The sequence below is a fragment of the Pelodiscus sinensis genome, chromosome 1 (genome assembly GCF_049634645.1).
Source record: "Pelodiscus sinensis isolate JC-2024 chromosome 1, ASM4963464v1, whole genome shotgun sequence".
Lineage (NCBI taxonomy): Eukaryota > Metazoa > Chordata > Testudines > Trionychidae > Pelodiscus > Pelodiscus sinensis.
Window position 1 is genome coordinate 297,151,582 of NC_134711.1, and position 12,644 is coordinate 297,164,225.

Here is a 12,644-nt window from a genome sequence, read left to right on the forward strand (position 1 = left end):
ACTCAGATGAGTTGCCCTTATTCATGCGGAGTCCCACTGCAAAGGTTAAATTGTGATGACTCTACATAAGCTAAAAACAGAGGGGGAAATAAAGAAAGTCAAGGATAAAAAGAAAGAACAAAGACAGAGAGAAATGAGAGAACAGGGAAAAAGAAAAAGACAAAAGAAGAGAAATATACAGAGAATGAAGGACAGACAAGAACAAGGATAGACAGGGGGAAATGAAGTCTACATGTGAGGTCAGGATAATTGGACTAAGTAAGGTTTTGTAGTCAACCCCTTTTAAATGCTATGAACTTACACAGAACCCCATGGAAGAAAAGGTGACATATATTTACAAGGCTGGGCCTTACTTTGTCATCTTTGGTACTGTAGTTGTTTGGTTTTTTTTTTGCAATGTCATCAAATTAAAATATCGAAGAACTGCTATTCCTTTTCCTATTCTGGTATATTTGCTTGGTTGTTCCATAAAGAGGATTATACAAAGGATTTACTTTAGGGTTTGTATATTTTATGCAAAAAGGTATTTCCCTAGACAATTGCTCAGTTTCTGCAGATGCTGTGTTTCTGCAGTTTGATCTTGCAGGTTGGTTTTAAAGATTTTTGATGCAAATGGACCATTGTTGGAGATAGTCTTCTAGATTCCTTTTTTTTTTAACTGCTGTTAGTCAAAGATAATTCTCTCTTTCTGCACTGGGTTCACGTGACTCAAACTGTTTAAAAATGTACAGTAATAACTCATGCTCATATGTAGCTCTTTTCTTCTATGGATCTCAAAGCACCTTACAAAGACAATGAGTCACCGGGAGAGGTGATATGACTTGCAGGCAGAGCTGTCCCAAGAAGGATACGGAGCCTGGAGCAAACCTCTCCCTCCCAGGTCCTCAGCTATGAGGCTCAGGGCAACCTCCCCCTGCCCCACTGCAGGCCCCCGCTCTGCTCCACCCGATTGCCCCATCCCCTGAGCAACTCAAGCCAGGCTATACTGAGGGATATGGTGGGGATCAGCAGCAGGGATTGTTCCCCCTCCGCACTCAACACAGTGGTGGGAGCCAGAGCAACCCAGCTTACCGTGGGACCCACCCCGCCATGCCACCCTCACCAGCCCGCTCTTCATTCTGCTTCACCGTGGTGGTGGGAAGTAGAGCACTTTGTGTCTAGGGTGCACTGCATCAGGGCCTCTGGTAATCCCCTAGATCCCTGCCCACAGAACAGTTGACATGGCTGCTGTGCCCCCTCCCCCCACCCCAAAGCACAGGGCCTGAGGCAGCCACCCTGAACCATCTTGTGGATTGGACAGCTCTGCTTGCAGGTCAGAGCAACACTGAGAAATGAACCCAGGTCTGGTGGACCATTCTGCCACCAGAAAAGTACCCCTGTCACCATAGCAAAGAATAACACAAAATAGTTATTTAGTCCAACTCTAGACAGGGAGATAGTTCTTCCTTAAGAATGCTCTAGCTCTCTGATCACTGTTAACCTGCACAAAGTCGCTGAACTATGTGCTGCTGTTGATGTGCCCATCCCTTTTACTCTGTGTAGCAATAAGGTCTGCAGTATTTTATTTTATGGTATTCTTTTGTTTTTCTACTTCTCCTGCATTGTACTGACTTTAACAACCTACTTCCTTTTATCTTTTTAAAGCATTAATTTAAATAATGATTGTGTTTTCACATCCTCTTTTTAATGCTCTAAAATAATAATTACAGCAGTTCCTTGCTATTCTACATTAACCCTCAAAAGCAGGTGCCACAACAATAACTGTTATTAATACAGCAGTCACTTTTATATTCATGACTATCCTTTACAGTTTTACAAAGAATTGTCCTAATGGATGAGGAGAATGCAACTAACACTAATGGAAATTACATATCAATATGGGATTATAGGCCTGATTCTCCATGGTCTTGCATCTTGTGTAGCCATTCACACACATCCAAAGATAGAGTTGGGGAGCTGATCATATGGGATGCCCTAGTTGTGGTGCCTTTGTCACACCTAGGACATCAGAACAGCTAGCACCAGCCTGTGTTGCACTAGGGAACAATGGTACAGAGCTGTCATTCTCCTCCCATTATCCTTCATCATGGGTGGGGATTTCTAAAGTTTTGTCTTCTCTGCCCACTGCCCCTGATTGGGTAATCTTGGTGGCTACCAGGAGGAAGGCAGATCCTGGAGCTACCTCAGCCAAAAATTATTTGCAGTTGCAGTGCTTTTTCCTTCCAGTCCCCTGGTGCATGAGGATCTGAAGGCAACAAGACAGTGCAGGGGAATTAGAGTGGAAAGAGGCCTGCTTTTCCCCTGCTACTCCCCGGGGGCAGGGGCAGGTAGCAATCTGGCCTCAAATCAGAGAGAGCCACCCTGGGGGGACTCAGTCCCAGCTCCTCAGAGGCATGTACTGTACTCGGTAAGCATGGCAGGATGCGGCCCCACGGATCCTAAAGGTAAATCTATGTGCTCAGGACATCAAAGGCAGGAATTCCACTTCGGGGCCTTCTCATGAACCCCCGCATCTGCCGAACCCTTCCCGGGGAGGAGCACGTGGAGGGACCCGCCCTCCGAGGTCCCCCATTCCCGGGTAATCCCTCCCGCCCTATAGACGAAGGCTGCGCCTGCGGCTCCGCTCCAGTGAGTCACAGGACAAAAGGCTCCAATAGGGACCCGAGCGAGCACGTAACCTAGGAGAGCGGCATTGTTTGGGGCGGAGGAAGGGCGCCGCGCCGGTCGGGCTGGCTGCGGCTCCAGGGAGACTGGCCCTGGGAGCGAGTCCCACGTGGCCACTGAAGCGCTCGCCGCCTCCAGGCAGCCCCCGGCCCCGGGAAGGGACTCGGGCCCCCGCTGGGCGGCGTGCGGGCTGCAGGAGGGAGCGGGGGTGAGTGGCCGCAGCGCCGCGGAGAGGGGGCCGGTCACGGCGCTGTGCGGGGGCGAGGAGCGGAGCATCACGGGGGGAGGGTGGGGAAAACGGCGCTGCCTGGCTGCTGTGCAGGGTCTACGAGGGGGTGGGGGTGGGTAGCCTGGTCCCACCTTCGCTCGGCTGCTGCGCGGGAAGCTGCTGCTGCAGTGATAGGGCCGGGGAATTGCACCAGCCCCACCCCCAGCAGGGTGGGAGAAGGGGGATGCGCCGCCGGCCCTGCGGCGCGGTGGGGACCGCACAGCGGGTGACATGAAGTTCGCCGGAGCAGACTTTTGCCCGGGGGGAGCTGGCCCGCCCCGCTTTCCGAGTATTTAATTGCACCGCGTTCCGCAGTGTGAACCGCGTCTCTTCTGCTCCCACCGCCGACTCCTGCCGGGAAGTTTCTGGGCCGCGCGTGCAGAGAACGGGCTGCCTTTGCCAACTTCAGTTTTGCTCAGAAGCAGCCCCCGGGCCTTGATTCTCGGTGGCTCGGCTCCTGCAGGGACACAAAGGTGCTTTGCAGCTGGGGTCCTCTAGCTCTTTTCCTGAACCTTCGTGTAAATTAGCGAGTGATTTGCTTCCTAGAGCGCCTCGTGGACGGGACAAGTAATAGAGCAGTGCCTTCCAGTCATGCCCTCTCTCTGCCCTTGTCCTCTTCCTGACATCCCATGGGAAAGTAGGTATAAGACTGCACAAGGGAGGGGACAGGGCAGTGGAGAATCAGTCCATGGCAGGTCATCGGAGGCAAATGTCATTCTAAATTGCAGAGTGTATTTATGTTTCAAGCTTGCTATAAAGTGTTTCATAATGCCTTAGTTTTCATTTCTTATCTGCCTTAAACATGGCTATGCCAATTTAAATAAAATACTGAACATTATTTGCATCTAGACTAGAAATCATAGACTAAATTTAAGAAATAAGCTTATCCCAGTAACCTTTAATATTAACTTTGCAGTATTACATAGAAATCAGCAAGGTCGGTGAGTTATCATGCTAGGTTTTCTAAAAATGTATATAATAAATGCAGTCCCTGACCTAAAGAGTTTACAGTCTAAAAGACAAGATGAAACAGTGTGAGACAAACAAGCAGGACAGGATGGGAGGAGACGAGTGACAAGAAGAAAAGACAACAAAAAAAATGCCATAATAGTAGGAGCGGGCAAGATACCGTATAAGCCTACCCCACCAGAACCCTTAGGCAGGGAGCAGCTGGCTTTCTTTGCACCATGTGAGGGTGCTGTGCGTGGTCCTGGACCACCCGCCAGTAGAAGCTGAGAGATTGTACTGGAGGTTGGGACAATACACAGCTCCCTCGCTGCAGTGCAGAGAGGAAACCAGCCAATGAGAGCTGAGAGATTGTGCTGGCCACGGGGGCCGTGCATGAAGCCTTCCCCACCCCAGCACACAATGCAGATAGGCACATGGATCAGCCAACTGCTCTGAGCGATCTGGAGCTGCGGCAGGCAGAGAGCCTGCATGAGGGTCCCACTGGGCTGCTGGCCGGGAACCGCCTAAGTAAGCATCTCCTGACCATAGCCTGCCTCTGGTACCCCTCCCACACCATGGCTCCCTGCCCCAGGTCGCCACCCAAACTCTCTGCACTCCCTCATTCCAGATCACAACTCCCTCCCAGACCCTGCACCTCTTCCTACATTCTTCCCCTAGGCCAGATTCCTTTCCTGCACCTATACCCCCTTGCAGATGCTGCAGCCACATCCTCTGCCCAGGTCACAGCCCCTACTTCACCCAAACTCCCTCTCAGACGCCACACCCTCTCCTGCACTCCACTCCCCTATCCCAAGCTCCCTTCTGCACTCAACCTCCATACCAAGTGGTCCCCCAATAAAAAATTATTGCCCACCCTACATAATAGCATGTGCACACATACATGCAACACACACAGTTAGGAGCAACACACACAGTTGTCCTCTCAAATGGGAGGTTCAACATTTAATGGAGTATGAATTGCAGGTTGGCAGGAGCAGAGTTTATGAGAGTGCTACCCACTGTGGTATGACACCTACCTCAATCCAGTGGTATTTACGTTTGTAAGATAGGGTGAAACCCCCTTACTCAAGATGTGGCTGGAAAGGTGGGGAAAAGGAAATGGCTTGTGGAATAGCTTATGGCCACTAGAGTAGTGCTGCCAAGGAACGGAAAGAACCAAGGGATTAGTGCTCTTATTTTAAAGGCACAGATAGGTTTTATTTAACTGCATTTTTAGTTAAACATTACATACCACAGCAATGAGGCTGCTGTAGGCTTCAGTCTGCGCTCCACCAAGTGGTTCAGAACTCAGCCTCCTAAAATGGGGTGGCCTTTGGCATCTGCCTCACATCTTTACACAATAAAAACTACTCCACAGGTTTTGGGATAGGTCCTAGGATGTAGGCACAGTGCTTCTGTATATATAATTTGGGCTCTGATAGATCTCTTGTGTAAAGCTTGGTTAGGCTGACCCACAGGATGCTTCCACAATCTTGTCCCCTCCTTAAGGAAGTTATGCTGGGGAAACTGAAAATGTTAACTCTTCCTATCCTGATCCCTTCATGTGAGTAGGGCAATGGAACTCAACATTTCCATACTACAGTATTCCTTTCAGGAGTCTGATTTGTCTTGTGTATCCCAAGGTTCACGTCTCTTAAAAACTACTTGCTTCTCACAGCATACTATCACTGAAAAATAGTTTACTTTCTCATTTTTACCATGTAATTGTAAAATAAATCAGATAAATATAAGTATTGTACTTACTTTTCAGTGTATCGTATATAGAACAAGTCTCTGTATGAAATTTTAGTTTGTACTGGTTTTGCTAGTGCTTTTTATGTAGCCTGTTGTAAAACTAGGCAATTTTTAGATGAGCTGATATGCCTCCTGGAAGATCTCCAACCATTGGAGTAGTCTTTGAGAGGATGATATGGCTCTTAGAAAATAAATCAGTACAGGCAAAAATCTGCCCTCCAAGTCATGTACCTAAATCCCACGGGCTTCAGAATGTAGCCTATTGGGTACAGCTTGGTTTTATTTCTGTGTCTACTAGAGCATCTTGAGGTTCCCAATGAATTTTAATTAAACAAGATACAAGTAAATGATTATTTGAAATTGGTCTCTTTGAGTAAGCTCATATAGACATAAATATTTGTATTGAATTAATTTTTTTAATCATGTGTAGCAGAAATATGAAAGCCAAAATGAAGAGGTTAGTGAAGCATGACATTTTAAATGGGGTATGATGACAGTTACCATTTGCCCAAAAGCTGAAGCAACTACATTGTTCAGAACATTGGGGTTGGAAAAATATTGCTATGGCAACAAATTACTTTTATACTCACATAAAGGAAAAATAGATCTCTCTCCCTCTGTGGGAAGCACATATTTTAAAGTGCTTGAAAGATTAAAGGTGATAGGCAGAAATAGTTGCATGAATATATTTTCATTTTTCTTCATTTGCTTTATACGTATATCTGTATGACTCTGAAATGCAGAAATAATTTAGAGCTAGAAGCATCTTACTGTCAAACAGTAGGAATTGCTTAGAAAAAGGAGGGGCGGGGAAGAGGACGAAAGTATAATTTAGTCAGGACTTCTATTCTGACTATAGTATAACAATGTTGGGCTTTAAATTATTAAAAAAATATTCCCAGCAGTCATAATATATAAAAAACTATATTTGACAAGACTAAAATTATTTCACTTCTCTTCTAATATGAAAGACCTCACCCAATTTTTTGATTCTACACCAGCTACTGTATATGTCAAACTAATGGATTTGCTGGCAGGGCAGAGATTAGTTCATTTAATCTTTTTTTTCTTTTTAAAAGGTGTGTCACTTTCATCGTTTTGAAAGTGAGTAACTAGCAGTGCTTTGTGCCTGTGTCTTGAATGGTGAGCCTGTGTGCAAGGGGACATACAATGTGTCTAAATAGGAAATGCTCAGTGTGCAAGAGGCCCCGTGCTGGAGCCACAGAGTTGGCTGTGCACCATACCCATCCCATTGAAAGACCTGGCAGAGGGGACATTTTGGGGAGAGCCAGGATAGGTAGGGGTGTATTGGATGCAGGAGGAGGAATGATGTTTTTATATCCTAGCTATTCTGCACCCCAACAATGTCTCAGACTCCGTTGCATCAGTTACCCTAGCCCTGATAGTCCCTGAATAGAAGAGGTACAGGTTGCCTCCTTTATGTCCTTCTCTAAATTTGGACCTTTGTTAGCTTGAGATTGAGGCTGCATCAAGTCTATATTGAGACTCAGTCTGAACGAAAGTTAATTGGGAAACAACTGGAAGGAATAGTAAAATACACAGCAATGGCTTTAATGGCTGCGGGTGAATCACATTTACAAGATACCTACTAGAATCGATTGCTGCAGTAGCAATCACATCAAAAATACTTTTTGCCATCTGTACATGTAAAGGTGAATGGGACCTTCCCTTTCATGCTAAGACTAGGTCATGTACATATGTGCCTATGTCATCTTGAGATTATACTACTGTAATGTGCCTTAATAGGGCCTAAACTATATGGAAGTACAACACTCATATGGCATGAATGGGCTATAAAGGCATCATCAGAAATATGCCTACATGACAATGCAGAATTCAAAAATCCTTATATAGCTGTATCAACTATATTTGCTTGATTTGCTGAAAAAGGAATCAGTTTCCTAGTGACACTCAATGGAACTCTTAGGAAGATCCAAGATAAGTATGTTGAGGTTTGCTCCCAGCAGAGTTAATTACAGGATTAGGGCCTTTGTCATGTTTATCCATACTGTGTGCCAAGCATATTCAAACAGAAGAGATGGAAAAAGAAACCCTCTAGCTTAGTAGAATAGTGATAGAAATGTAGCCGTGTTAGTCTGGTGTAGCTGAAACAAAATACAGGACTATGAAGCACTTTAAAGACTAACAAGATGGTTTATTAGATGATGAGCTTTCGTGGGCCAGACCCACTTCCTCAGATCAAATAGTAGAAGAAAATAGTCACAGCCATATATACCAAAGGATACAATTTAAAAAAATGAAGACATATGGAAAGGACAAATCACATTTCAGAACAGAAGGGAGATGCGGGGGGGGGGGGGGGGGGGGAGGGGGGGAGGAAGGAAGGTGAATGCCTGTGAGTTAATGATATTAGAGGTGGGGAAGGGTAGATGTCTGTGAGTTAATAGTATTAGAGGTGTGACAGTGGCCAATGCCAGGTGCCCTAGAGGGAGTGAATCGAACAGGTAATGATCAAGCGATCTCTCTCCTGCCATCCATCTCCACCCTCTGACAAACAGAGGCTAGGGACACCATTCCTTACCCATACTGGCTAATAGCCATTTATGGACCTAACCTCCATGAATTTATCTAGTTCTCTTTTAAACCCTGTTATAACTCCTAGCCTTCACAACCTCCTCAGGCAAGGAGTTCCACAGATTTACTATGCATTGTATGAAGAAGAACTTCCTTTTATTTGTTTTAAACCTGCTGCCCATCTGGTGGCCCCTAGTTCTTATATTATGGGTACAAGTAAATAACTTTTCCTTATTTACTTTCTCCACACCACTCATGATTTTATATACCTCTATCGTATCCTCCCTTAGTCTCCTCTTTTCCAAGCTGAAAAGTCCCAGTCTCTTTAATCTCTCCTTATATAGGACCCGTTCCTAATCGTTTTAGTTGCACTTCTCTGAGCCTTTTCTAATACCAGTATGTCTTTTTTGAGATGAGGAGACCACATCTGTATGCAGTATTCCAGATGTGGGCGTAACGTGGATTTATATAAAGGCAATAAGATATTCTCTATCTTATTCTCTATCCCTTTTTTAATGATTCGTAACATCCTGTTTACTTTTTTGACTGCCGCTGCACACTGTGTGGACGTCTTCAGAGAACTATCCACGATGACTCCAAGATCTCTTTCCTGATTAGTTGTAGCTAAATTAGCCCCCATCATAACATATGTATAGTTGGGGTTATTTTTTCCAATGTGCATTACTTTACATTTATTCACATTAAATTTCATTTGCCATTTTGTTGTCCAGTCACTTAGTTTGGTGAGATCTTTTTGAAGTTCTTCACAGTCTGCTTTCGTCTTAACTACCTTGAGCAGTTTATTATCGTCTGCAAACTTTGCCACCTCACTGTTTACCCCTTTCTCCAGATCATTTATGAATATGTTGAATAGGATTGGTCCTAGGACTGACCCTTGGGGGACACAACTAGTTACCCCTCTCCATTCTGAACATTTACCATTTATTCTTACCCTTTGTTTCCTGTCTTTTAACCAGTTCTCAGTCCATGAAATGGTCTTCCCTCTTATCCCATGACAACTTAATTTATGTAAGAACCTTTGGTGAGGGACCTTGTCAAAGGCTTTCTGGAAATCTAAGTACACTATATCTGCTGGATCCCCCTTGTCCACATGTTTTTTGACCCCTTCAAAGAACTCTAATAGATTAGTAAGACATGATTTCCCTTTACAGAAACCATGTTGACTTTTGCCCAACAAATTATGTTCTTCTATGTGGCTGACAATTTTATTCTTTACTACTGTTTCAACTAATTTGCCTGGTACTGACGTTAGACTTAACGGTCTGTAATTGCTGGGATCGCCTCTAGAACCCTTTTTAAATATTGGCGTTATATTAGCTATCTTCCAGTCATTGGGTACAGAAGCTGATTTAAAGGATAGGTTACAAACCATAGTTAATAGTTCCGCAATTTCACGTTTGAGTTCTTTCAGATGTCTTGGGTGAATGCCATCTGGTTCCGGTGACTTGTTACTGTTAAGTTTATCAATTAATTCCAAAACTTCCTCTAATGACACTTACAAAGGACGGGTCAGGTTTGGGAATCTTCCTAACATCCTCAGCCGTGAAGACTGAAGCAAAGAATTCATTTAGTTTCTCCGCAATGACTTTATCGTCTTTAAGTGCTCCTTTTGTATCTCAGTCGTCCAAAGGCCCCACTGGTTGTTTAGCAGGCTTCCTGCTTCTGATGTACTTAAAAAACATTTTATTATCTTTTGAGTTTTTGGCTTCAAACTCCTTTTTGGCTTTTCTTATTACATTTTTACACTTAATTTGGCAATGTTTCTGCTCCTTTCTATTTACCTCACTAGGATTTGACTTCCACTTTTTAAAAGATGTCTTTGTATCTCTCATTGCTTCTTTTACATGGTTAAGCCACGGTGGCTCTAAAAAAGGTGGTAGAAGAGGGTAGGTGAATTCTAATCAGCAGAACATGTACACAGATACCTTAAAGAATAGCTAGACCCCCTCGTCCCACTTCATAAAAAATAGGTGGGTCCAAATGAGTTATAGAACACTCTTCGTCTATTTTTAATAAATATCCAAGAAGCTTGTATTTACTAATTTCAGCCCACCCACACACCCTCCCATGAAGTTTTGAACAGTCCTTCAAATAACTGCTCAGCATTGCTTTTAAACATTTAAGATTATGGCATTATGCATAAATATAATTTCATGGGGCTATGCTGCACTTACAACATTTTCTCTCAGTGTGGGATCCAAAGGAGGATAAAATCAATGTGTTCTAGCTACAGTTATAGTGTTGGCTCCCAACAGTAATGGTTTGGTGGATACCTCTGCCTGTGAGAAATTAAATACACAAATAGTGAATTTTCCCATTGTTGTAAGTCCAAGTAATGTTATTTTATAATGTATAATATACATTATAAACTGTGTATTGACTCTACTTCCACCTTAATAATGCACCTATGTGTGACGAATCGTCTTCTGTATTAGACGTAGATCAGTTGCACTACCAAAACAAAAATAATATGGAAAGGTACCATTATGGACTGTTGCTGAGGTTATTTAATAGATTTGCTGCACAAAGTTTTTTTGTTTAAGCAGACTCATGAAGAATATGTATATCCCCAAATGCCTTCTTTCATTGTTCTACTAAAAATACAATGGCATTCTATGACCCTGTTTAGAGGAATAAGGCTTCTGTTTGTCTCCTGCTCATTCTGTCAGCATTCACACAGTAAGTTCAGTAGAAATCCCTGAGGTATTCTAGTGTCAAACCATGAAGCCATTTCTGCCTTTTAGAAAAATTATTATGTTTCAAGGAACAGAGACAGTGGGGAATATTCCTGTGAAGTAAAGACTTGATGTAGCAATGCAGATATAGGAGCTGAAAGGTTGGTGGGGGAAGGGTGAAATACTGAAACAGAAGCAAAGGAAAAGAAAAAAAATACTAAAATCAGAATGTTACTCTGGCGAAAATCCAGAGTAACTTCATGAAGTCAAAGAAATTCCCTGGGGTAGCACAGATCAGGATATGGCCTTGCATGAAGAAAAGAGACAGAAGAAACCCTAACCCATACTGATAGCAGAGTATTTTGGGAGGAAAAATAAATGGGGTCAGGAAGTGTTCCTTCCTTTTTCCCAAAGTATTAAAAATAATTTGGATCAAATTCAGACCTTCTGAAACAAATACAATTCCTCCTGATGTAGATGATTTATTATAAACATTGCAGTAACTTCTACAGACCTCCCCACTCCTAATGGATCAGGCCTTCCCTGTGGTAGCAGTTGTGCAAAGACAACAAAAAGGATGGTCCATGCTAGGGATGTCTGAGTGTAAACGGCTAACCGTTTAACCAATAAGCAGCTTCTCATTGGTTAATGGTATTGTTTACACTCAGCGAAGCTTCCTCCCCAGAAGCAGAGGAGGGCAAGGGCTGGTGGCCCTGCTCCCAGGAAGGCTTCGCTGTGGGCTCTGTAGTAGAAAGCTAAATGAATTAAGCAGCGCAGGTCACCATGTAACTGCTGAGACTTTCAGCAATTACACAGTTACCCAAATACACTATTTTTACCGTCCCTAGTCTATGTATAATCACAATACAAAATAAGAGATAAACAAAGAGATGTATGCCAGCTGCCTAATCTTTATCAAGCTTTTGTGACCATTTCTCAGAAGAGAAGGAGGGATTTGTGGTGGATAGAAGTTGTGCTTGCTTATAGCAGAGCTGACATTCTCTCTTTGGGTTTTCACTGGGCTCTATGAGGGGGCTGGGCTGCAAAGGAGTTGGCGCTAATACAGATTCAGGCAGCCTGGGGAGTGTAGTAATCTTTACTGGTTGGTTACGGGTCCCAAAAGAAATCTCTGCCAACTGGGGATTGCCACAGCACGACACATGCCAGCTACAGTCTCTCTCCCCACACCGCTGCTATTTACCATCCCTACAGACGCAGGAGCATTTTATAGTTCGTTTTAAAACTACTTGTTTCAGGCTGTTTTTATGATTAACACTTACTACCGGTAGGGGCTAGAGTGGGCAGAGGTTTGTTCCAGCCCTGTGGGGCCCACCAGAGGCAGGGGCTGCTCTGGTCAGTTGGCCAGAGAAGCCCCTGTCCAGGGCAGGCCAGTCCAGGCACAGCCTCCTCGCTGCAGGTTGCATGCTGGCTCCCTGGAAGCTGGCTTTGCTGCAGGTTCTGCAGCTTTATACTGCAGAGTCTGCAGCATGCATAACTGCTAAAGAAAAATCTGGTAGTTATATGGTTATATTATTAAACAACATTTTTACATCCCTACAAGTAATCTCATAACTGTAAGAAAATATTGGTATCCATTCTGCATGATTTTCTGCTTCTTTGCTTTAGTGGAGTTATTCCAGTTTACACTGGAGTGGGCAGAGAATCAGGCTTAGCTTGTCCAGCTCCTTTAAACAACTGTGAGTGTGAAAAAACCTGTTTTTTCTATAACAAAAAGGTATTTTAATTTTCCATGCTTT

At 43.9% G+C, this 12,644-nt stretch overlaps 1 protein-coding gene across 5 annotated transcripts in view; it reads left to right on the forward strand.

The window, feature by feature from the left end:
- The first annotated feature begins 2,256 nt into the window (after positions 1 to 2,256).
- The window catches only part of LOC102463687 (putative tRNA methyltransferase 9B), a 108,357-nt gene continuing 97,969 nt past the window's right edge, over positions 2,257 to 12,644 (forward strand). Inside the window, exon 1 of one of the 5 annotated variants that reach the window (XM_025190207.2) lies at positions 2,257 to 2,444. The gene's annotated coding sequence lies outside the window, so the exon portion shown is untranslated. Of the gene's footprint in view, positions 2,445 to 2,603; positions 2,873 to 12,644 lie in introns of those variants that run through there. The other 4 variants (XM_075919189.1, XM_075919188.1, XM_014579092.3 and 1 more) reach the window with 4 other exon arrangements.